Below are 27,710 nucleotides of genomic sequence, written 5' to 3'. Positions count from 1 at the left end.
CACGGCGTTTTCAGCAACCTAGTTCGGGAAACTCTAGGCCTTGTCTTCAGGTTTCCAAACGTGGCAGGCAAAACTGAATTAGGTTACATTGTTAAGAAGCGTATTTTTTCAGTTACGACAAGTTTGCTTGTATGATCTCGCATAGATCATATTCCAGATCAGTGTACATTTATTGTCTCACTAACTGCGTAAAGATTGAGAATTTAATATTAGGATTCTGGAGATGAGCCCTATTCATAAGGAACGGGCCCACCACAGGGCCCAGTGACTTGAAATTCAAGCTTTCAAAGAATGTGGTATTCATTATTAAGACGTAACAGAATGTACTGAGAAATACAGAAAGAAGAGATCAGTCATTAAAAAAGAGAAAAATAAATTAACAAAGTTAAGTTTAGTGTCTGGTTACCTATTTATTTACATACTGGCTATGTTTGAAAATACAATTTCTAATTTGTAGTGATGGCTAATGATCTTTCTGTATGAAAAGCAGTGTGTAAAGTATTTTCATTTTTCTGTGTGAAACAGTGATAATCTACTGTTAATGAGCCCCGCGTTTAATCTTGCCGTCTTCTAGCTCTTGGTTAGTCCCTCTTCATCCTTCTTTCTTTTTTACTAAGTGAGATTTCTTCTTTCTGTATTTCCCTTTACCTTCTGTTACTGATTTCTACTAACACCATATTCTTATCAAGCTTGAATTCCAAGTCAGTGGCCCATGTGGTGGGCTTATTCCTAATGAGTAGGGTTCATCTTCTGAATAATAATAATAATAATAATAATAATAATAATAATAAGAAGAAGAAGAAGAAGAAGAAGAAGAAGAAGAAGAAGAAGAAGAAGAAGAAGAAGAAGAAGAAGAAGAAGAAGAAGAAGAATACAATAATTGCTGTCATTTTTTTATAGTAGGGACCATAATAATCACAAAACTCTACGGAATTGTCACGCCATATTTGTTTTTTTTTAGAAGACCATTTGTGGTGTAAACTTCCGTATTAGCTGCTACATACACCTACACAAAGACTCACCAGCAGCCTATCGAACACTGATGCACTCATGCTACCTTTTAAAGTCTCCTGCGTCCAGGAAGTTAAATCTTCTCACCTGAGAATACCTGTCAATTGCGTCATTCCCACTTAGTCCAATACATAAAGTAATTTGGATCTATAACAGTTTTAATTTCAACTGGTTTTATTATTATTATTATTATTATTATTATTATTATTATTATTATTATTATTATTATTATTATTATTATTATTATTCAAGAGATGAACAACTTTAATATGGAATACTCGTAAGCCCACCACAATGGCCAGCGACTTGAAATTCAAGCTCCTGAGGAATATGGTGTTCATTAGAAAGAAGTATTATTATTATTATTATTATTATTATTATTATTATTATTATTATTATTATTATTAAGAGGATGAGCCCTATGGAATTGTTCTATATAAATAGGGTTCATCTTGTGAGATGCTTACACACAGACACACACACACACACACACACACATATATATATATATATATATATATATATATATATATATATATATATATATATATATATATATATATATATATATATATATATATATATATATATATTGACTGTTTAGAAGTGGGACCTCTGTACAATTGTTTATTGCTTGACCTTTTGGTTATGTTTTCCTCTCTATCGTCCTTTCTTGCTTTTGGTGGGCTATTGACAAAACTTATATTTTTATAATCTTATTACTTCTGCGGTGTAGATATGTCCTGTGACTATTCCCCGCTGTTTTTATTTGTTAACTTTGTGTGTATCGATGTTTTAATGTGACTTTTGTGAGAAGGTTTTTTTATTAATCATTGCACCCTTGAAAATGCGACGATAGCAACTTAACTGTCGTGAAACGTTGACATATATATATATATATATATATATATATATATATATATATATATATATATATATATATATATATATATATACATACACACACACACATATATATATATACTGTATATATATATATATATATATCCACATACATATACATACATAATACATATATAAACAGAATATACGTAAATGTGTTTTACAATGTCAAATGGCAAATGCTGGAATCACAAAGTTTGATATTCGTATGAAAAAAGAATTTAAAGAGGTAGGCATTACTGGCCTTTATCTATTGTTTATCTGGAGATCAAGAAGCGCGTTTTGATAATCAGCCATAGAGCTCTCTCTCTCTCTCTCTCTCTCTCTCTCTCTCTCTCTCTCTCTCTCTCTCTCTCTCTCTCTCTCTCTCTCTCTCTCTCTCTCTCTCTCAAATCAAAATTTGAATAGGATCTAGAGAACTTTCTTCAGCAATACTTTGTGTGGTAATTACAATCTTTAGTCTATTCATACAACTTCAGCAATACTCTGTATCGTAACTACAATCTTTAGTCTGTGTATCCAACTTCAACAATACTCTGTATCGTAATTACAATCTTAGTTCTTCGTGTCCAATTTCAGCAATACTCTGTATCGTAATTACAATCTTAATTCTATTCATACAACTTCAACAATACTTATTCGACTTCAGCAATACTCTGTGTCATAATTACTATCTGCATTCTCCTTATCAAACTTGAAACGATATTCTGTATCGTAATTATAATCTCTATTCTCCTTATCCAACTTCAACAATTCTCTGCATTGTAATTACAATCTTGATTCTATTTATACAGCTTCAACAATAATCTGTACTGAAATTACAATCTTGATTCTGTTTATAAAACTTTAGCAATTCTCTGTATCGTAGTTACAATCTTTATTCTCCTTATCCAACTTGAGGCGGTACTCGGTATCGTAATTACAATACTTCAGCAGTGAGCTGCTATTCACTTTTAGCGAACGGTGACAAAAGTCTATCAGTGAATTGTGGACGTGTGATAGCTGCTTGTCATCAGTTTGCATTGTTGATATGGTCAGTAAATATTTATAGTCTGAGTGTTGCTTCACTGATCTCTCCCAGGCAGGTGTAATTCCCCCCCTCTCTCTCTCTCTCTCTCTCTCTCTCTCTCTCTCTCGGTTACACCACGCACTTGCACGCAGGAGAATGAGGAAGGCAAAGAAGATATCAGGAATATACATTTGAAAATAATAATAACAATAATAATAATAATAATAATAATAATAATAATAATAATAATAATAATAATAATAATAATAATAATAATAATAATAATAATAATAACACCTAAGTGCTAACTTGGGGAAGAAAAAACCAAATCTCTCTCTCTCTCTCTCTCTCTCTCTCTCTCTCTCTCTCTCTCTCTCTCTCTCTCTCTCTCTCTCTCTCTCTCTCTCTCTCTCTGCTTATGAAGTCAGACACGTTGTAAACTACACATATACCTGCGACTATATACGAGCTACTTTTCGGCTCGTATAAGTTATTGTAGGCCTAATTTTTTGGTAGTAAATAATAATAATAATATGGTTCATTTAAAAGTTGTATTTGATGTAAATGAAACAGCAGCATAAACTACAAGGAGAAAAAATGTTTTTTGCAATCAGTTACAAGATAGCCACGAAAAAGCAGCACGACTTCTGTAAACCAGATTATTGTTGAATGGTTGATTTATGTTAGTCTACCTTTAAAATATGGTTTAGAATGCACTGCATATAATGTGGACACAAATGGTCTGCTTAAAACTATGAAGTTTTAACATTTAAAAAAAGAAATCAATTTAATGTTCTTATGATTTAGTTTCCGTTTCAAAAGTAACTATAGAAAACGTATTTTATTTTAAATATTACGTTTTCTGTGGCTATTTTTGAAACAGAGACTAAATCATAAGAGAATTAAACATTTCTTGATTAAATGTCAAATCTCCATAGTTTTAAGCAGATCATTTATGTCCATATTATATGCACTTTATTCTAAACCACATTTTACAGGTCTTATGCTTAAATACACAATAATTATATTAAAAAATAAATCTGAACAGAGAGCTTCCGGGAATCAGTTCGAAAGGTTTCCCGAAAGCTCTCTGTTTAGATTTATCTTTTGAATATACTTGTACCAATACATAAACGTGAATTTGTTCCTCCACACTATAATTATATTCAAAAAGAACATTCTTCTTGGACTCGCGTCCATATAGTGAAAACCATAACAATTGGTTATATATGATTCTCGTACTCTCTTTGAGTCTACGCACTTATTTATTGCTCAAAAACATGCCAGATCATCGATGCAACATGTCTTGATAGCATGACTTAATTCATGTGATCTCAGTGAGTCTTTTACTCGACAGAAATTAAATGAAACTTGAGTATAAAGTGAACAAAAAACGTGTTAGCAATTTTATTCTGAGAGTGATAGTCTCAGGATGGTTAGAAATCCAGCATGTGGTTTTTTTTTCCGATCGCATGATAAGCTGATCATCGTGATGCCTGCTTCAAACGTATATATATATTTACAGACGTGTGTGTGTGTGTGTGTGTTTAGGTGAGGCCACTATAACCATCCAAGATTTCTTGGAAAATACTTAAACAATTATTTTTTTTATAAATGTGCCCATGAGCTTTTTTGATCGACCTCACACATCATGCATTTATGGTTCTTAGTAATAGCTGAACCGCATTTTTTTATACCTTCAGGTAAACCATCAATATTATTTTCAAGGATTTATTTACAGATGGCAATAATTTTAAGATAACTTAGTCAGTGGTAAAATGAAATAGCTTGTCCAGAGACCACCAACTCTTAATAACAGATAGCGCCACTTTATCCAAGGACCGCAAAACAATGATGATACTTAGCTGTGATGTTCCTGCTCCCTTGCACATCTTAGAAGGTACCCTACTACCACCCATTGTACCCAGTACCATCTCGAATTCGATTGCCTGTAAGAGTTTAACTAAAGGACTTATATATTTGCAAGCCATAGTTGAATATTTTCCATGAGTATTCTACAGTTCTACTTATGTTACAAAAAGGTACTGTGGTAATTTCAGCAGTATATGGTGTTTAGATAGAACGTTTTTGAGAAGAGCTGGCTTATGAAATATGAGAATGCAATATGTTTTGGGGCTAAACTGAAAGAATTCGTATTGCGCTAGGCAAAATAGGTCAGTAAAGCTTGCCTAGCAAATGTAGTCAAGGATTGGAGTTTTTTTTTTTTTGGGGGGGGGGAGGGGCTCTCTTAATATTGAGATTTGTAATGGGTGCCGTTTACCATGCACAACTAGACATCCTCCCAGCTGTTGATATAGAGAATTTAAAGTACAGGAATCGAAGCCGAAAATTTTGCCAGCATTTTAATATTTCTCGTAATTTATGGGTCATCGGACATAAAGGCTTATGAAATAGCTATACAGCATTTTAGTACGTTTAAATCTCCGTTCTAGATTCTTGTATAGTCAGGAAGCTTCCCTTCTAGGCTACTTCCCTGGGCGAAGTTAGGCTAGGATCGATAGGATGGTTCAGGGTTGGAGAAACGACAACATAAACCCGTGACCTCACTTTTTATCGAGTGCGCAGGCTAAGCCCGCTTGTTCACAGCTCGCTCCAATATTCGGTAATACCACAGGTGCACATAAAGTTCTGCTTTGCACAATGTCGTGTTGGGGGTAGAGAGTTCAAGGGTGTCAAAAGGTTAGGTTAAGGGACAGTTATGTTAGGATGCATCCCTGTTGAAATATGGCTGTACAGTAATTTGCTTGAAAGCAGGAGGCAGCCTGCAGAAGTAATGTTTGTAATTCTCTTGCACTTTGTCCTCTGGCAGGTTTTCATAGCTTCTCATAGACACGATTAGGTTTTTCTCCATTGTAAACTGGCAACTAGTTCAGATAACGAGGGTTACATAAACATTGATTAAAGATTCCTGTCTGCCAATGTAAAGCCAAGCTTCAGATGAATTGACAATGCTGTCAGTTTTTTTTTATTAACATTTTAGACTCTGGACTTTTACTTTTAAATATTGGAATAAAATACGGTAAATTTACAGTTTCGGTCAAATTCACATTTCCGATATAAAATTACATTTTCCCTAGCTTAAATAGTGTACTTTCAACGAATCTGACCTTTATTTCTACCTCAAATGATTAGATTTAGAGATACATGGCCGCTATGGGTACCGCTCTCAGTTTTGGGTGGTGTAAACGCGCACGCCGGCTTATGCACATTTTAAAATATTGTTGCAAGCTCGTATGTTCTGGCAAGCGGTAATACGCGCTTGCCACAGGGGTTACAGGGAACGAAATTTTACCCCTAACGTCTAGTTACAGTTTCGGTGAAATTCACGGCCGAAACTGCAATGTTACCCTTTTCAAAGGCGATTCACACTTCGGACACTGAACACTTGTCGGTAGTACTAAATGTTCACGAAGAAAGGTATTCACAACCTGTGGAGTTCCATTGTAATGTCCATGGAAACGACCAATAGCCTCAAAGTAAGACAGAGAACACCCACTGCAGACGTGCACTTTTGTAGAAAGCCGGCTTATTCCAAAATCGCAGTTAATTGGATATTCTTGAAACAAAGCAACCAATCAGGTTTCAGCATTTGTACCATACTTATAATTCATAACGAAAAACAAAAGACGATTAGGCATTTTTACCCACAATACATTGACAAAAAACAAAAACGCATCAGCAGAAAAACTGACATGGCAGCATAAACGCATCCTTGCGATAACAACAAGGCACAATATTCATCGGCAAATATCTCCGTAACTCTTAATTTGCGGAAGATGCGAGTAAGTATTTCGTATGAATCATGACAAAATATATGATAGCAAGTAAAAAATATTAGATATCCGAATTTGACCGAAACTGTAATAATACCTAAAATATTTTTTACAAGGCTGAATGAATACTTGTTAAAAAATTCAAAGCCCAAGCTCAGTGCCTTCATTTTCCAATTTCATATGAAGCATTCTAACACCACTCTTTGAAGATCTTAATAACCTTCGTTATATTTTTAACCATTTGTGTGCAATCATTGAAATCCTTTCTACTCAACAGCCATGCTGAGTAGTAAGAAATAAAAAAAAATTGTTTTTTTTTTGTAAACTGTCTGTAAAGTTAGTTGAGTAAGGCTGCGTCCACACGATCGAGCTTTGTTCGACGAACTTTGTCCGGTGTGACGTCAGAAGCGGGCAAGCAAAGTTCTGACTTTGCCCGCTGTTTCTCCGCTTCTGACGTCACATCGGACAAAGTTCGTCGAACAAAACTCGATCGTGTGGACGCAGCCTTAGAACTTTTAGGACACTTGCACCAACTAAACTTTAAGTGAATGTACTTGCACAAAGCCACGTAGTTGATTTAGGCCAGCCTTATACCAGCATGGGCATTGCCCTAAGGTGGCCACTAAAACGGTAAGATAAAGGAAGCATGAGGCCTAGTGTGGACATTGTGATTCTACCCTACAGGCAGACGTTAATGCTTAGTTTTCTACAACAGCTGACAAAAACCAATACAGCAATTGTGATGTTGCCATTTCTCATGCTAAATCTTGAGGTTTACTAACCATTGTAAAGATTTATCATGAATTCTAAGTACAAGATTGTTCACTTGGTCAAGTGTTAGTATAAACTAGGCTATGGTGCTAGGAGCATAGTGACCCAACAGAGGGATGTTTAAGTTTGTAAACCACTGATTCTTTTATACAATAAGGTTGGTTCTTGAATTAAACAAGGGTTGGTATATTATTTTTGGTCATGAGGTTTTTGAGCATCCTTCTATTACCAGCATACGATGTGGAGGTTGGTTTTGCTTTGGTATTAAGTCTCTCTTGATATGTTGAATCGGAAAACCATACTAAAATCCATTGTAATCTTATGGTTCCTGGAATATTTACTAAAAATATCATTACTCACTGACTTTTTCAAGGTTTACTTTGGCGTCCGCGTGAACAATCTCTTCGATAAGTTTTTTGTCTTTGTGCTTTATGGGTAAGGATGGCTAGAGTATTTTGAACTATTAGGATGTCTGGGTATGTGGACAGTATTGGAATCTGATCAGTTCTTTTGTTCGAAGTTTAACCAATCGAGTGGGATATCAAGAGTTCAGGCTTTGCTTGAAAACACTGGCTTCAATTCTTAATCATGGTTCCTTTAGCACAGGCTTGCAACTTATCTAGATCATTTGAGCTGTAGCGCAGAATTTTGCTTAAAAATTTCAGTGTTTTTGACATTGCTGTAGTTCATTTTAGTAGCAAGTTAGTAGTTTTAAGTAATAGTGGACCCCCTTATATCCTGCAATTGTGAGAATTCGGTCTATTTGTTTGGGACAAAACACAAATGTAAAATACAGGGATGTATTCAAACGTCACTATGATATTAATGCGAGCTATGATTCTGATTAAGGTAAGGTTTTTGATCGCTTGAGGTTAGGTTAGGAATGACTTGAGGTTAGGTTAGGAATGACTATGTTGGGTCACATCTGTATTTTGATTTACAGTGCCTTAGGTTAGGTTAGGTGGGTCTCTAGGTGGGTCTCTGGAATGTAGACCTTACCTCATGAAGGTCTAGGTACAGTTATTTTTATATCGTCTGAAGTATCCTGAAGTACAAATTTAATATTTATGGCCTTGTTGTTCAAAAGAGTATATTCCAGAGTACAAAATCACCAAAAAAAGATTTTAAGGATAGGATGTCAGTAAGGTTTAACATTATGATTGTGTAGAAGGCCATTAGAGTTCAGGGTTGATAAGCTAAGAGGGTGAACAGAATGTGAATTGCACAATCATTGCTTATCCGTTACAGGTTACCTGACTGCTGTGCTGCTCAGTTGGGATGACTGGTGTAAATTCAGATGATAAGATCTTTTGCAGGAAACCTGTTAAGTCTTATTGTCAGATTCGTTATTTTCTATTGGTGGTGTGAAGTGAATACTGTACATATGATCTGGTGGTCTGGTAGGAAATGGGTATTTTTCTAATGGTAAGCCTGCCAACACCCCATCATTATGAAAACATGTCATGGAAGAATGAGAATTTAAGACCTTGTCTGTTCCTAGCCCATATTTCTGTATTCTTGCTTCATTATGTGACTATTGCGTAAAATTGGTGTTTACTGTAATTTTGATCCATCACTGTTTGCCAAGAATAAGCAGTTATTGATTCTTAACAGGTTAAGTGAGGCCTGAAAAGTCAAGAAAAGTTTTTTTATTCTGTGGAAGTGCTCGCATATTATGCACAGAACCTAAAATACATGGAATGTCTAACCCTAATTTTATGGAAACTTAAATTCATTAGCAGATTTGTTTGACAAGCTTCTGCAATCTTCCAGAGTTTCTCTTCAAGAGAGTTTAAAGACGTCTACTTCCCCGAGTTTCAATGGGAATAAAGTAAATCGTACTAAAAGATGGTCTAATAGGATGTTCCAAAGATCACGACAGTACCTCCTTACAGATTGAGTGAGTATTTAAAGTTCAGTTTTGTATTAGTGAAACTTCACATTCGGAACAGGTTGTGGAGAAGCTGTTTTTTTCATAAATAAGGATTTATAGTCTCGAATGTCCCCAGACACAGTCATCTGTCTGCCAGGCCAGAAGAGAGTGTGTTCACGCTTGCACCCCATAACCAAATTTGTAGGCACAAACTACTCTCCTCATAGTTTCTCCCTCCCTCTGTAGAATTGACGGGAGAACTCTCTAGGGGTATCTCCAGGTTTTGAGCTGCAGTTTTGAACAGGCTTCAGTTATCAACATTATCTATTAAGATGTTCTGTTTCCTTTATCTCATAAGCCACCTTTTGTACTTTTTATCTCCACCATTTTTTGTCAAGAGTAACTTAACTTCATATGGGAGAAATTTGCACAGCATTATCTTAATTCCCTAATTTTAGACTTGGTCAAGGGATATTGGGATAGTACCCCCTAGAATGCATAAACATTTAGCTCTTGATAGAAATTTAATTTATATTGTTGCAGTATTGTTAATTTTTAACTTTAATGAAAGTATTTAATAGTAAAATTTAGTTTTGAAGTGTTGGGTCAGTTTTTAAGTCGAATATTACTTGTACTTCTTGACAATTCCATTCTACTTTAGTCAACTTTTATCTCAGGTGTTGTGCTTAAAGCTTAAAGGGATGGGTTTATATTCTTTGGGGCCATTAGTTGTAACAAGAGATGTTTTTGCAACCTCCTCCTTGTCCCTCTTTTAACCTTGAACCTCTCCTTTTCACAAAGTCTTCGGGTTGTAGGAGTCTACGTCTCTCGAATTATTAGCTGATGGCCTGTCTGTCAGTGCAACCACACACGAGGTACAATGTAGGCATTACCTAAGGTTCTTTACAGTGCCCCTAGCTGCAACCCCTTTCATTCCTTTGCTGTACGTCTGTTCATATTCCTTCTTCCATCTTACTAGCCACCCTCTTCTAAAAGATGTTTCATAGTGCAACTGCGACGTTTTCCTCCTGTTAAACCTTTGTAACCTTTTACTCTTAATTTTCCTCTCGGCCCTGAATGAACTCATAGGTCCCAGCACTTGGCCTTCAGCCTAAATTGTATATTCTGTTCTATTCTACAGTCACATACCTGAATCCATCTGACTCCCACAAGAAATCTGGGACTCTGTTTCTTGACTTTCCACTTGAATTGTGTTTCAGGTGATATATGAATGATGGGTTTGTGACAAAATTGATCTGGTTTTAATAATGTGAAAAATTTTATTTTGTGGAAACTATAATAACCACTCTCTCACATCCAATCTACTCCTGTAATGAGATATAGTTAGGACCTACTGATGGATCCGTAGTGCACATGCGTGGATTGTCGTTCTTGTGTGTGGATAAGGTGGTGGTGTCTGGGACACAAATTCATGAGATGTATGCCAGTATTTCCCCAGCCCGGTTTTTTCGCCACGGCCCCAGGTTAGGTTGGGTTAGGTCAGGTTGGGTTAGGTCAAGTTAGGTTGGGTTAGTTTAGTACCTCTAAAGTAATTTGGGTGTGGGAAACATAATTGGATTATTTTCAAGAATATTCTATGGATAGTTTTTAAGATATGACATCCTGCTTTTTTTTTATAGGGAAAGGTCCAGGACTTTCAAGATGCAAATAAGGGAACAACATCAATGCTGATTTTGTACGAATATGTATAAAAACTTGTAATTTTGCTTGATCCCAGCCAAGCTAAAATTGGTTACGGACAAATAAGGGTGGTTGCTGTTACAGGAACCAAAGACTTTCGGAAAGTTTGTGCACTAGAGGTTAACATTAATTTGGTGAGCAACAAATTGAGGGATATTCATACATTACTGCTTTAGCTCAGCGTATAATATAATTTTACCAAAAGGTTTTGCAGTAAATAAATAGATTTTTGTTATCAGGAATATTTTCGTGTTATGAGAGTATTTAATGGCATCTCCCTTTTTGCAGAACTGAATGAAGGGATCAGCAGTGTGGATAGGAAATGTGCAATATGGAATTGTGAGAAGACTTCAGTTTACAGGAACACGATTAATTTGTACATAGTTTGTATTCTTAAAAGGGATTTATTTTTAACCTTAGCTAGATTAAAAAAAAAAAAAAAGACCTTGATATTTTTGAAGGTTAGTCACATTCTTGTTATTTACAGTGAAGTTTTGGGTTTCATTACAACCCCATCAATCATATAGAGCTCAGACAAGTACCTTTACCTCCTTGATGGGACAGTAAAGCCAAGAGCAATCATTCATGCATTGCACCCGCTTAGAAGGGGAGTTAGGTGAACCTACTGTCCTCAAAGTATACAAGTTTGTAATGCTGTCACTTGCAGCTTTTCAGAATATTTGCAGCATTCTTCTTGGCAAACTTCATCACCTTTGTATCCTTTTGCTGATCCAGTGTCAACCTTCTCCTTGACAAACTTCATATCTTTGTATTCTTTTGCTGATCCAGTGTCAACCTCCTCCTTGGCAGACTTCATCATCTGTGTCCTTTTGCTGATCCAATGTCAACCTCCTCCTTGGCAAAGTTCATCAACTTTGTATCGGTTTGCTGATCGAATGTCAACCTCCTCCTTGGCAAACTTCATCACCTTTGTATCCTTTTGCAGATACAATGTCGACCTCCTCCTTGGCAAACTTAATCACCTTTGTATCCTTTTGCTGATCCAGTGTCAGCCTCCTCCTTGGCAAACTTCATCATCTTTGTATCATTTTGCTGATCCAATGTCAATCTCCTCCTTGGCACACTTCATCATCTTTGTATCCTTTTGCTGATCCAATGTCATCCTCCTTCTTGGCAAACTTCATCATCTTTGTATCCTTTTGCTGATCCAGTGTCAACCTCCTCCTTGGCAAACTTCTACATCTTTGTATTATTTTTGCTGATCCTATGTCAACCTCCTCCTTGGCAAACTTCTTCATCTTTGTATCCTTTAGCTGATCCAGTGTCAACCTCCTCCTTGGCAAACTTCATCACCTTTGTATCCTTTAGCTGATCCAGTGTCAACCTCCTTGGCAAACTTCATCACCGTTGTATCCTTTTGCTGATCCAATGTCAACCTCCTCCTTGGCGAACTTCATCACCGTTGTATCCTTCTGCTGATCCAATGTCAACCTCCTTCTTGGCGAACTTCGTCATCTTTGTATCCTTTTACTGATCCAATGTCAACCTCCTCCTTGGCGAACTTAATAACCTTTGTATACTTTTGCCGATCCTATGTCAACCTCCTCCTTGGCAAACTTCATCTTTGTATCCTTTAGCTGATCCAATGTCAACCTCCTCCTTGGCAAACTTCATCACCGTTGTATCCTTTTGCTGATCCAGTGTCAACCACCTCCTTGGCAAATTTCTTCATCTTTGTATAATTTTTCCTAATCCTATGTCAACCTCCTCCTTGGCAAACTTTATCTTTGCATCCTTTAGCTGATCCAATGTCAACCTCCTCCTTGGCAAATTTCTTCATCTTTGTATCATTTTTGCTGATCCTATGTCAACCTCCTCCTTGGCAAACTTAATCACCGTTGTTTCCTTTTGCTGATCCTATGTCAACCTAATCCTTGGAAAACTTCATCATCTTTGTATCCTTTAGCTGATCCAATGTCAACCTCCTCCTTGGCAAACTTCATCACCTTTGTATCCTTTAGCTGATCCAGTGTCATCTTCCTCCTTGGCAAACTTCATCACCGTTGTATCCTTTTGCTGATCCAATGTCAACCTCCTCCTTGGCAAATTTCATTACCTTTCTATCCTTTTGCTGATCCAATGTCAACCTCCTCCTTGGTGAACTTCATCATCTTTGTATCCTTTTGCTGATCCAATGTCAACCTCCTCCTTGGCGAACTTCATCACCTTTGTATCCTTTTGCTGATCCTATGTCAACCTCCTCCTTGGCAAACTTCATCATCTTTGTATCCTTTAGCTGATCCAGTGTCAACCTCCTCCTTGGCAAACTTCATTAACTTTTTATCCTTTTGCTGATCCAATCAACCTCCTCCTTGGCAAATTTCATCGTTTTTGTATCCTTTTGCTGATCCAATGTCAATCTCCTCCTTGGCAAACTTCTTCATCTTTGTATCCTTTTGCTGATCCAATGTCAACCTCCTCCTTGGCGAACTTCATCTTTGTATCCTTTTGCTGTTCCAGTGTCAACCTCCTCCTTGGCAAACTTCATCATCTTTGTATCCTTTTGTTGATCCAAAGTCAACCTCCTTCTTGGCAAACTTCATCGTCCTTGTATCCTTTAGCTGATCCAATGTCAACCTCCTTGGCAAACTTCATTACCTTTCTATCCTTTTGCTGATCCAATGTCAACCTCCTCCTTGGCGAACTTAATCACCGTTGTTTCCTTTTGCTGATCCTATGTCAACCTCCTTCTTGGTGAACTTCATCATCTTTGTATCCTTTTGCTGATCCAATGTCAATCTCCTCCTTGGCGAACTTCATCACCTTTGTATCCTTTTGCTGATCCTATGTCAACCTCCTCCTTGGCAAACTTCATCATCTTTGTATCCTTTAGCTGATCCAGTATCAACCTCCTCCTTGGCAAACTTCATCACCTTTGTATCCTTTTACTGATCGTGTCAACCTCCTCCTTGGCAAACTTCATCACCATTGCATCCTTTTGCTGATCCAATATCAACCACCTCCTTGGCAAACTTCATCACCTTTGTATCCTTTTGCTGATCCAGTGTCAACCTCCTCCTTGGGAAACTTCATCATTTTTGTATCCTTTATCCGATCGAATGTCAACCTCCTCCTTGGCAAACTTCTTCACCTTTGTATCCTTTAGCAGATCCAATGTCAACCTCCTCCTTGGCAAACTTCATCACTGTTGTATCATTTTGGTGATCCAGTGTCAACCTCCTCCTTGGCAAACTTCATTACCTTTTTATCCTTTGCTGATCCAATGTCAACCTCCTCCTTGGCAAACTTCATCATCTTTGTATCCTTTTGCTGATCCAATGTCAACCTCCTCCTTGGCAAACTTCATCACCGTTGTATCCTTTAGCTGATCCAATGTCAATCTCCTTCTTGGCAAACTTCACCATCTTTGTATCCTTTTGCTGATCCAATGTCAGCCTCCTCCTTGGCGAACTTCATCACCGTTGTATTCTTTTGCTGATCCAATGTCAACCTCCTCCTTGGCAAACTTCACCATCTTTGTATCCTTTTGCTGATCCAATGTCAACCTCCTCCTTGGCAAACTTCATCATCTTTGTATCCTTTTGCTGATCCAATGTCAACCTCCTCCTTGGCAAACTTCATCGTCCTTGTATCCTTTATCTGATCCAATGTCAACCTCCTTGGCAAACTTCATTACATTTCTATCCTTTTGCTGATCCAGTGTCAACCTCCTCCTTGGCGAACTTCATCATCTTTGTGTCGTCCTGCTGATCCAATGTCAACCTCCTCCTTGGCGAACTTCATCACCTTTGTATTCTTTTGCTGATCGAATGTCAATCTCCTCCTTGGCAAACTTCATCAACTTTGTATCCTTTTGCTGATCCAATGTCAACCTCCTCCTTGGTGAACTTCATCATCTTTGTATCCTTTTGCTGGTCCAATGTCGACCTCCTCCTTGGCAAACTTTATCACCTTTGTATCCTTTTGCTGATCCAATGTCAACCTCCTCCTTGGCAAACTTGATCATCCTTGTATCCCTTTGTTGATCCAATGTCAACCTCCTCCTTGGCGAACTTCATCACCTTTGTATCCTTTTGCAGATCCAATGTCAACCTCCTCCTTGGCAAACTTCATCATCTTTGTATCTTTTTGCTGATCCAATGTCAAGCTCCTCCTTGGAAAACTTCATCACTTTTCTATCCTTTTACTTATCCAATGTCAACCTCCTCCTTGGCAAACTTCATCATATTTGTATCTTTTGCTGATCCAATGTCAACCTCCTCCTTGGAAAACTTCACCTTTGTATCCTTGTGTTGATCCAATGTTAACCTCCTCCTTGGCAAACTTCCTCACCTTTGTGTCATTTTGCTGATCCAATGTCAACCTCCTCCTTGGCAAACTTTATCAACTTTGTGTCCTTTTGCTGATCCAATGTCAACCTATCTTCAACATTTTCCATCTTAAAAATTTACGTTTATAACTCTAATTAGAGGTATTGCCTGTAAGTACTTTGAAAATCAGCCTTGTTAGGTATCTGTGATATTCAGATATTCAAGGTGTTTTCTGTGTAACTATAAGAGTTATTGTATACATGTGGCATTCTGGTATGCTAGCTGCCAAAAGTTATCGTCGTAGCTGGTTCTTAGTGCAGTATTTCTGTCCAATACGCTTTCTGAAGCGGCTTCAGCTGTTAACATTAACATAATTAAGAATGCCCAAATTAGAACTTAGTACGTCACTTCACCAAGATGTTTGAAAATTCATTTAAGTATCCTTGGGAGCTAATTACCTTCTTTGTAGTCCACCACATATCTTCACTCCGCAATCCTGCTCCTTATTACCTTCAATATACCGTTCTCTTATCGCCCTCTTCACACTCTTCACTTCAAGGCCCTATACCATGTCTGTACCTTTTTGTTCGCTTCATTCAACTTTGACCCTTTGATAAGAGCTTTAAGAAAATGGAATACCAATTCTGTTGACGGAAGGGCAAGATGATGAATTTTTGTCAAGCTCAATCAGTTGCTGGATGCTTCAACTGACCTGCCCTAAAATGGAAAGCTGCAGTATCTGCAAAATTTTCGAAATTGAGATATGCCACCTACTGGGCTCGTGAAACACTTAATACACAAGTTACTGCAGTTTGAGTGATTCTTCAATGCTTTCCACCAGTCTTTAGGTGGGTCCCATTTGCAGTATCTGCAAAATCAGTAGTAAGGCAATGAAGTATCTACCATTTTTCTCAGTTTTGTATTTTTGCAGATACTGCAGTCTTCCATTTTAGAGCAGTGATGCTCTGATTTGGTTAGGAATGTGGAGACTTATCACAGCCTTCAGGATGTTCTGTTTTGCAGGGACATCTTGGCCTTCTCCAAAGAGACTGTGGCTGGTATGTCTAACCCAGAGAGGAAAATGTTTCTCACTTTCTTGAAGATTTTGTCGTCAAGGGTGCAACTGAAGAAGAGTGTAAAGCTATACTTTTGTCCATTTCAAGTTGTTACCTATCAGGTTATTTTAGTATGTTTTTTTTCGAATTCACTGTTAACTTTTGAAAACACACTTAACAAATTGTGCTCGCAGGGTTATGTATTCCAAACCTAAAGGGCTGTAATGAAAATCATCTTTGGGAAGATTTAATGGTACTAATTAATATTTAAGATATTCCACATCTGGTGGATTGGGCATTGGAGAGAGGTTTGTCTGGTTACAGAATTCTATCATTGTTTTCTCCATTTTTGGAGCGAGTCTCCTTTGGACATCGTGCAGAGGTGATGTTTTGCCCTGGGTGTTCATTCTACTCAGCATCCTTTTCATATCTCGCCTTGTGGTAATTGTGCATGCTACCATATTTAATAACATTATTAAGTCTCTTCTTTGATGCCATCCCTGTGAACACTTTAAACTCCAATTGGAGCTCAGAGTCGAGAGGGACCTCTTCAGAGGGAACAGCAACATCTTGAGCTGCTTAGGTTTTTCATAATCCAGAGATCAGGTTGGTGGTGTCAAGTCTTGATTCATGGGACTAACCATCAAAAGTTCATAAGTCGGGGGTTGAGGGTGAGGAGGGTTGACTGAACTTGTGCCAAATCTTTGTTTTCAGTTGATTTTTTCCTTGATGAACATATAACATTATATCAACGAAGAGGGTATTTATGCCATCAGGCTGCCAAAAATACATGTTCATAAATATTTGAGGCATAATTCTGTGGTATTTATAGCTTATAAGCTGCAACTTAACTGGGATAAGTGTGTCCTATGTGATGGTTAAAAAAACAACCGTTGTCATTACAGTGACTTTTGAGTCAAGTTGAAAAGGAATCTCAATTTGCTGCACACTTTTTGGCTTAGCAGACGATTGCGTGTTATGTCGAACAAAATTCTGACATATTTTTTTCCAGTCGAGGCTCAGGAGAGTAAGAAATTATTTTCTCTGGTTTTGAAGGGGGTGAATCATGTTCAAAGCTGCTTTTCATGAATTTCGTAGTAGTTTAGGTAAAATTCATAAACTGTACTTATGATACTCTCTATTAATATTTTATGTTCAAGAAATAGTGAAGATATGGCACCAGTAATCGTTAACCATCAGTTACAGGGTAGGCATAACTTCACGTAATCACCTTTGTCACCATAAAATAATACATAAACACCTTTATCACCATAAAATATTTGTTAGAGTATCAAAAGTACTGTATGTGAATTTTACGTAAACTACTGCGAAATTCATGAAAACCAGCTTTGAACACTTGATTCACACCCTTAAAACACCAGAGCAAATAATTTCTTACTCAACTGAACCTTTAATGAAAACAAAATTGTCAGAATTTTGTTTGACATAACAAGCAATCGTCTGCTAAGCCAAAAAGTGTGCAGTATATTTAAGATTCCTTTTCAACTCGACTCAAGAACCGGTAGTGAAGACAATGACAGGTTTTTAATCAACACCACTTATGAAAAATAATCAACTGTTCGCTTTCAAATTCTTCGTGCAGTATTGTAGACTCATGACTATTGCATTAGCAAAAGCTTTATATTAATCATGCTTCTTTAAAATGGATATTTTATGACACGTGTTTTTGTCAAGTCAATAGTCTCCCCTTCTCCACCTTGGTTTCAACCGATCATGGGTAACCTGATTTTCTACTTAGGTCAACAGAGGTACAATGGAATTTACAACAGAGTTACAATGGAATTTACGAGTCTTTTTATGACGATATTCTATATTTTCAGGGTTTTCTGAAAATGTATTGTGTTTTCAGGGTTTTCTGAAAATGTATTGTGTTTTCAGGGTTTTCTGAAAATGTATTGTTTTTTCAGGGTTTTCTGAAAATGTATTGTTTTCAGGGTTTTCTAAAAATGTATTGTTTTCAGGGTTTTCTAGAAATGTATTATGTATTTTCAGGGTTTTCTAGAAATGTATTATGTATTTTCAGGGTTTTATAGAAATGTAGGCTATTATGTATTTTCAGGGTTTTCTAGAAATGTATTCTATATTTTCAGGGTTTTCTAGAAATGTATTCTATATTTTCAGGGTTTTCTAGAAATGTATTATGTATTTTCATGGTTTTCTAGAAATGTATTATGTATTTTCAGGGTTTTCAAGAAATGTATTCTGTATTTTCAGGGTTTTCAAGAAATGTATTCTGTATTTTCAGGGTTTTCAAGAAATGTATTCTATATTTTCAGGGTTTTCTAGAAATGTATTCTATATTTTCAGGGTTTTCTAGAAATGTATTGTGTTGTCAGGGTTTTCTAAAAATGTATTGTTTTCAGGGTTTTCTAGAAATGTATTATGTATTTTCAGGGTTTTCTAGAAATGTATTCTATATTTTCAGGGTTTTCTAGAAATGTATTATGTATTTTCAGGGTTTTATAGAAATGTATTATGTATTTTCAGGGTTTTTAGAAATGTATTATGTATTTTCAGGGTTTTTAGAAATGTATTATGTATTTTCAGGGTTTTCTAGAAATGTATTATGTATTTTCAGGGTTTTCTAGAAATGTATTATGTATTTTCAGGGTTTTCTAGAAATGTATTCTATATTTTCAGGGTTTTCTAGAAATGTATTCTATATTTTCAGGGTTTTCTAGAAATGTATTATATATTTTCCTCACCTTGAGTTTTCTGAACTGTCAAAAGTTGGTCTTGGACTTTATAATTGGCAATTGGTAATGGTATTTGGGTAATGAAAGAAGCTCAAGATTATTGAACACTTCGTTACAATGATCTTGAAGGATTTCTTAATCCATGTTCCCCAACCTTGGTTTGGAATAATCTCTATCCATATTACGTTATTAGTTTACTCTGAAATTGTTTTTGACAAACTTATATAGGGTTGAGTCAAGTGCATTTACAAACTGAACAAGTCACCATTAACACCTGGGACATAATTTGTTCCACTACTTCTGCCGTGACAGAAGTAGACAGTTGTCAAATAAAATACTCCAGTCTGTTCGATAGTTCAACAATAATTTTTGTGTATTCACGCAACGTTGGTACAAAGTTAGTATGACTATTTTCTTTCCCAAGGATAGTTTAGGAATTTAGATATCCAAATTTTTTTATTCATAGCTGTATTCCTCATTAATGTAGGAATAATAAAAACTTTAAACTTAATGAAAATAATCTTTAGGTATTCCCACACAAACGCCAACTTTCGTTCTTCACATTAGAAATGATTTACCTTCTAATGTGAAGAATTTCAGGTTTGTTTGGAAAAATACACTGCTCATAAAATTTGCTGTTTCAAAACCCCATAACGGTGCATGTTTGCCAATTTAGGTTAGGGTTCAGGGGTATACACGTGGATGCTAATCAGCATTAGGTGATATACGTATGAAGAGACAATTTAGCGATTTTGTGCACACGTACGCGCGCTAGACATATTCATTTCGGTGCATACCCACGTACATCTTTAGGTCATAAAGTTGCCTTGAACTTGGGGCTCTTCAGTACCCCACAGAATAATTTTTTCTTGCGGAATGGGGCAGGTGAGGAATTCAAGTATATTCTTTTGCTTACTATTAGTCCATATTCTGTCTAACTTCTTAGTTCCCACACTCTCCTAATAATTTTTTTTTCATAGTGCATTAGCGAGGTTTTCCTCCTGTTAGACCTTTCAGACCTTGTTACTTTAAATTTCACTTTCAGCGCTGCGTGACCTCATACGTTCCAGCGCTTGGCCTTTGGCCTAAATTTGATATTCCATTCCATTCAATAATATTTTCAGCGTCTGTACACTGCGCTAAATTGCTGTTAAGTAATATAATTTATGTAAGTCCTGTTCGCTGGTGTATCGATTTTAACCCTGTGATTAACAAATTGAACTTCCAGCTTTGAACTTAAGGGACTGGAGCCTTTCGTTTTGGTAAATATTCAGTATTATTTTGGCCTCGGCATATTCACCTATTTTTTTTTTTATATTGGGTTTCAGAAGGAAAAGGTCTAGGTCTGTTTTGGGAGTTAAATTAAGGTACAATTCTGGTCAGCAGTTTTTGCTGTTAGCATTTTCTATAGAAATAATTTTTGGTTATTTTTCTACATGCTGAATGCTGTTCTTGCATGGCAGTCTCCTCTTAGAAAGCTTGGTAGGGCTGTCAGTGCACCTGATGCGGTGCACTGTTGGCATTGCTTAAAGTTCTTTGCAGTGTCCCTTCGGCCCCTAGCTGCAACCTTTTTCTTTTACTGTGCAACTGTGAGGTTTTCCTCTTATTACACCTTTCAAACCTTTCTAATTTCAGTTTCCTTTTCAGCGCTGAATGGCCTCATAGGTCCCAGCGCTTGGCCTTCGGCCTTAATTCTCTATTCTGCTCTATTGCTATTGGCACTTAGTCAGCAGGTTTCTCCAGTACATTCTGCTTACATCCAGATCTCTGGCGTGCAAGGCACTGCCCTTCTTTGTATCTGCTACATTGCAACACTTAATTGGTAGATATGGCATGGTATCACGAACTGCTATTTTTTGTCTGTGGTGAGAATAATTTCAGCTCTTTCAGATTTCAGTGTTGCAGCATTCTTAAAAGTTCTCATCTTTCATTAGGTATTTTAGCTGTGGGTTCTAGTCTTTGTTACATTCTCTTCATCATATGTAACATTTGTTTTTGGTGACAGAAGAAAACGGCCGAACTCTTAAACACTATCGAAATTGTATTCAGCAACAGCAAATAATTTAATATACTGATTTCACTTCTTAATCAGCGTTTATGTATTTTTTTCTGCTATCACGAGGGAGTCTCAGTATTCCAATAACTGGTCTCTTCTTTTTGTATTTCCTATCACCTGTTACTTCTTTCAAATGAACACCATAATATTCTTCGGAAGCTTGACTTTCAAGCCAATGGCCCCTGTGGTGGGCTTGCCCCATATGAATGGGGTTCATCTTCTGAATAATAATAATTACAATGATTCAAAATTAATTTAACATATAAAACATCATGATAATTTACTTGCAGTCTTGTAGACGTCATGTACAATAATACGTAGATCTGCTTGGTATATTTCAGCATAAATGCAACAAACTGATTAGTTCTTTCAGAACATTATTTATGGCTGCAGTTTTGAGTGATTTGATGTGGTTTTGCTTTCGTAAATGCTAAAACTTGTTCACACGTTACTGATGTTTCACGTATTACTTACGCTGGAACATCTTGGGTCAAGTTTTCTTCCAAAAGGGAGGATTGCAAGCTAGTCAGATCAGCCTGCTTGTGTGCAGGATCCTCAGCAGAACTTAATATTAGATTCACATTTAACCGAATTTTGTTGCTTTTTATCATCTTCCGCCAACTTCAGATCACATCATTGGTTTGACATTTCATGCTTAAAGGCTTTTAGTTTTCCAATAAAATCTTGAGTTTTACGTTTTAAAGTTTTGTAAGGAATGTTGGTGGTAGTCCCGAAATTGTCAGAGGTTTTGGTAGTAATACCATGAGCTTGTTTCTTGACTGGCTAGACAATGGCTTGCTTGTCATGGTACATTAGCTTTGTGTTTCAAGTGATGAGAGGTGATGGTAAATTTATTGGAGTGCTAATAAATTCCATCAGTATTACTAAAACCTAAACACATGAGATGGGACGGGGTAATGTGGTAAAGAACACCTGACAAAGAAATTGTGGTCTAAACATTTTATGCTCAAAAACTTGTAGGTTAGATAATGTAAGTTTGATTTACTAATGTCTGTATTTTTCAGGGTGGGCCGAGGTTCTGTTGGTGTAATGAAGCTTTGACGTTTACCAAGTCCATTCATTTCACTACAGTTTCTTGGAACAAATTATAGCTGATCTGAAGATGGATGAATACCATAGATTAAGAGCACTTGGATTATCTTAATCATTATTCTGCTGCCCACGAATAGAAATGTTGGAATAGATTTTCACTTCTCAGATCCACGGAGTCAATTATAAATTGCCTTATAATCTCGGCAAGTTTCGTTTGTAAAGTTCAGTTAACTGCCTGTCGTTCGGCTAGGAAATTTCTCGAAGGGGCTTTGTGAAGTCAAAGAACGAAGTGATGTAAGAGGGCGTGGATAGTCACCTTGAAGGACGCCATCTACGCAGGGAGGATTACTACTTCAAGACATAAAGCTTCAGACATGGGATGATTACCCAAGAGATGTTATGCATTTACATTACTTGAAAACCAAAGTGTGGTAATAATACTGCTGCTGATGATCACTCCAGAAAGCTTGACTTTGCACAGAAGACCTGAGTTATGACTGTGCTTTCTTGCCCCCACTGTGGGTGCTGTTACTGCAACACAACTTCATTTGTTGTGACATGTGCTGTTGATACCTCAAAATGCGAGTTTTTCTCTGCAGTGGATCACATCACGATCAGGAAACCGTGCTAAGGTGTAAAGGCCTTGTACCATATCTGCAAGTCTTCTACATTAGCTACCATTTCTGCCTCCTCCCCAGTATTACTGAAACAAACGACCTTTATGTTCTGGATGAAGGTGACAAGCATTTTGCTTTTCTGCCGCAGAGAAATAAAGTCATTCATCTCGCAGGATTACATGGTGAAACCTAACCCATGTTAGATTGGTAATCAAAGTGACTTTAATTACTCAAGGTCTCTCAATCACTTGCCTTTTCAACAAGAGTATTGCATAGTGTGACATCGATCTAAACGGTGATTGGTACACTTTTGCGTTTTAGGCTACCAGATGTTATTGTAATATCATTCTTGACTACAAAGTGACTTGTATATTTAGTGAATGGAAATCTGAGCTTCCTGTTATTATGTGATATCTGTTCGCTAAGTGACTAAGTGAACAAGTACAGCAAACCAGTATGCAAAAGTATTGCAAGTGAGTTCAAGGATGGTTGGGTCTCCGGTTTAGACAACCTGCATATTACTCAACATAGAACTAAGCTATTAAAATTGAATCTTCAGTTGGATTGTATCATGTTTGACAACAGCAGTCTGAGCTAACAAGAATTTTTCTATAGCTATTACTAATTAATTCTGAAGGACCTCCAGTTTGACTACTAAGTCAAACAACACACTGAACTGACAGTTGTGAGTGAACACATTTCAAGCTGCACACTAGTTTGATAAATGCAGCGTGATTAAATTAAAGGAATTGTTTCATGAGAGCGCAACATTGATTAGCAGTGTGATTAAGCTGTAGGAATTACGTCTGACCAGATTAAATGCGGTTTTCATTCAGGTTGCTTCGTATTTGGATTTCAGTCAAGAAGAGTAGGGTTCTACCTAGATGTGTATGGGTTGAGCGAGTTTTACACTACGTTTGTACATTACTCATTCACATGACAATCAACCCTTTACACTACGTTTGTACATACTCATTCACATGACAATCAACCCTTTCAAGAATCGTGATCTACTACTGAAGCGTGTTTTGTTAATGAAGACAAACATTACAAGAAAATTTTTATTTTAAGGAAATGGACAGCTCCTTTGCTAACTCTACAAAGCAGAAACTTGTAACTTCAATCTAAGGATAAAATCAAGCAGAATGACGATGCGGGCAAAAGTTGCTGCAGACGACTTTTCGATTTTCATGCAAGAACCCTTGGAGATGAGAGGAGGATCATCACAATGACAAACCACCTGCCGATGAGTAGTAAACTTCTCGGTACTGAAGAAGTCTGCAGTCTGCATAAGATTTGAATAAACTACTACAACTCGGGAGTCTTCAAGCAATGCATGCTCATTAATCTGGTAGAAGTTGGGAAGTCTAGAAGCTATGCAGTATCCCCCAGCCATGCAGGAACTCTATTTCCAACTTCTCATAGTCTAGAAGCAATGCAGAGCCTCTCAACTTTACAGCTGTGCAGAGATTGCCTGCCGTGAAGTACAGAGGTGGATGGATGTGTTGCCGCCAACTACTCATTATCTTTTATGTCAAGTTTCTCTCATGGGGAAGTGTGAAGAAAGAAGTGCCAGAAAAGTTCGATCTTGATAAACTGGTCTCCTACTCCTGAAGCCACACAGTTTGAAGATACTGAGGCTAGATGTTGATCAATTTAACATCTCGAAGAATAGCTGTTACTGGTAGTACACACACAAAACAAAATATTGGGAAAATTGTTCATTGCAGCATGAAGATACTGGAGTATTCCCCGCAGGTGTCTGCTTTAGTACTTTAAAACTGCAAAATGAAGTAATCCGAGTCTAAAGCCCACGCTGAATGACAGGTCTTCTTACAATCTGGAAGTTTAATATAATGAATATACGATCTGGAAGTATAGTATAATGAAGATTGTTGCAAATAATTTTCAGTGTCTTCCAATCGGTCGACCACCTGCAAAATATTAAGCAAGCTGTTATACTAACTACAGAAACTCCGTAACGTCATTGTGGTTTATATTAATTGATTTAAATATGCCCACACAACCACTGAGGTTTTGATTTCTAATTGAAACTTTATTAGTAATTTGGAGGTGGTTTTCAGACGCTGAAAAGTAACACCAAAATTGCAATGAGGTTAAACGAACTGTCAGATAATTATTTACTAGGAATGTTTCGAGTGCCACATCTGGCAACAATCATTAGACACACCAGTCTCTGAAGAAAGCCTGATGTTTTTATCATACCTGCCCTTTGAAATCCAAGGGTCACTCTGTGAAAGACGAAGCGCCACATTGCCACACCTAATGAGGTTCTTCTCTTACCAACATACATTCTCGTCCAGCAGGCAATCTTTCCTCCTGGATACTTTGCTGCCCGGGTACACACTGCTAATAGATTGCTTCTATTTTTGTCAAGAGGAGGGTTGAATACCCAAAGTCGCAGAATGTTCAGGTCTGCTTTGAAACGTCCGACTTCACTCTGGCATGTATTATGTATTTTCAGGGTTTTATAGAAATGTATTATGTATTTTCAGGGTTTTCTAGAAATGTATTCTATATTTTCAGGGTTTTCTAGAAATGTATTCTATATTTTCAGGGTTTTCTAGAAATGTATTCTATATTTTCAGGGTTTTCTAGAAATGTATTCTATATTTTCAGGGTTTTCTAGAAATGTATTCTATATTTTCAGGGTTTTCTAGAAATGTATTCTATATTTTCAGAGCTTTCTAAAAATATATTCTGTATTTTCAGGGCTTTCTAAAATGTATTCTATATTTTCAGGGCTTTCTAAAAATGTATTATGTATTTTCAGGGTTTTCTAGAAATGTGTTCTATATTTTCAGGGTTTTCTAAAAATGTATTCTATATTTTCAGGGTTTTCTAAAAATGTATTCTATATTTTCAGGGTTTTCTAAAAATATATTCTGTATTTTCAGGGCTTCCTAAAATGTATTCTATATTTTCAGGGTTTTCTAAAAATGTATTCTAAAAAAATATTCTGTATTTTCAGGTTCTAAAAATGTATTCTATATTTTCAGGGTTTTTCATCATGCCATCGGCCTCTGTAGCAGCAGCTCTGTTAACAGGCTTGCACTCCTATTGGTAGGAAAAGAGATTCCTCTTCAGTTGGCACGTTATGTTCATGCCAGGCCTCGTTTGTCCTACTACTCTGTATAAACAGAAGATCAAGTTCAAAGGTATGGTTCCTAGTCTTGTCCTGGTGAAAGCTGATAGGTAGTTATTGTGTGGTGTATGTTTCATTGTTAGGTCTTTTTCTTACCACCAGTTCATTAGCAGTCTTTGTCATGAACTTTTTTCCATCTTGCATTTGTTTCAAAGAACTTTTCAGGCTTTTTTTTTTTTTTTTGTTTACTAGCCATCAAGCTGTTGTTTTTATTTAGAACGCATTCATGTCGATTTTTTCATTATGCGTTAGCAATCCTCCAATTAATTTTTATTTATGAAGCATGTTTTTCTCCCTTCCACAATTTGAGTAATTAGTTGTGAAATTAAGACACTGAGAGTGTTGCAAGTTTTATTTGAAGTAGTTATGATACCAAATAGTAATAATCTACAATTCAAATTACCAATTTTAACTCTTTTAGGAAATAATGACATTTTTGGGGCATTCCACAGGTCGCTGCCTGAACTTCAGCGGTACAAAAGATACAGGCAAGTCGATCTTAACTTCATCGAACAAAAATTCACAGCTACATTGGAAGCCTACAATATAAGCAAACTTTCTCCGAAGTCTCAATCGAAAGCAAACTTTCTCCGAAGTCTCAATATAAGTCTACATCCGTCAGCTACTAACATAGTGATGAGGATTCTGCCAGAGTGAAGTCGGACGTTTCAAAGCAGACCTGAACATTATGCGACTTTGGGTATTCAACCCTCCTCTTGACAAAAATAGAAGCAATCTATTAGCAGTGAGTACCCGGGCAGGAAGACCGAGTGAAAGATCATGGTAAACCAACAACCATAAATTCGTACATTATAGATGGACAATTCCTTCTGCACAGCATGCCAGGAAACCTGCCCCAAACCTATGGGGGACTTGCAAGGAGCATTCTTCTTCAGTGCCTTCAAAGCCAAGCCAAGTCTGTCCACATTATCTTTGATGACTATCCACAGCCATCCATAAAGGACTCTGAAAGAGATAGGAGAAAAGCTGACGGCAGAACTTTTGTCATCACTGGGCCTGAGCAGAGACGAGTTCCAAGAGACCTTAATGATGCTCTCAAGTCTAGGTCATTCAAAAAACAGCTACCAGAGTTTCTCGCCAGTGAATGGCAGCATCCCTGCTATATAGACATTCTTGGTCAACATGAAGTAATTTTAGATGTTCCAGGTGAGTGCTACCACTTCAAAGTTCAGGACAGAATGATACAACGAACAACTGTTCAGGATTTACACAACAACCATGAGGAGGCTGACACAAAAATCTGCCTTCATTCACTCTTCAATGACGATGCCAACAGCAACATTGTAGTCAGAGCATCCGACACAGATATAGCTGTGATACTCCTGTGCCATTGCAACAACTTCCAGGGCAAACTTTGGATGGATGTTGGAACTGCAGCAAATAACAACCGCCGGTTCATAAATCTGATCTGACTGCAATTCATCATGAACTTGGACCAGGGCTTTGCGCTGCATTGCCTGCTTTTCACGCCTTTACTGGATCAGATTACACCTCATCCTTTGTAAGAAAAGGCAAAGTACGACCATTCAAGCTGCTTGAAAAAACACCTGACTACCAGCGTGCATTCACAGATATGACATGGCCTGCACTTGTTTCTAATGCAACCAAAGCAACCCTCTTCCGATTCACTGCAGAAATCTATGGTGCAAAAAAATCTACAAGCCTTGGTGA

General features: G+C 37.0%; 1 long non-coding RNA gene across 2 annotated transcripts; it reads left to right on the top strand.

Moving 5' to 3' along the window:
• The first annotated feature begins 4,833 nt into the window (after nt 1-4,833).
• LOC136848571 (uncharacterized) lies at nt 4,834-27,587 on the top strand. 2 transcript variants are annotated; one of them, XR_010856049.1, is made up of 5 exons: nt 4,834-4,965; nt 9,262-9,388; nt 11,351-11,445; nt 25,873-26,031; nt 26,471-27,587. It is a non-coding gene; the product is annotated as an uncharacterized lncRNA (long non-coding RNA). The 2 variants fall into 2 exon arrangements; XR_010856050.1 differs by lacking the exon at nt 11,351-11,445.
• The last annotated feature ends 123 nt before the right edge of the window (nt 27,588-27,710 follow it).

Source organism: Macrobrachium rosenbergii, chromosome 19, assembly GCF_040412425.1.
Source record: "Macrobrachium rosenbergii isolate ZJJX-2024 chromosome 19, ASM4041242v1, whole genome shotgun sequence".
Classification (NCBI taxonomy): Eukaryota; Metazoa; Arthropoda; class Malacostraca; order Decapoda; family Palaemonidae; genus Macrobrachium; species Macrobrachium rosenbergii.
This window is presented reverse-complemented; position numbering and strand designations above follow the sequence as displayed.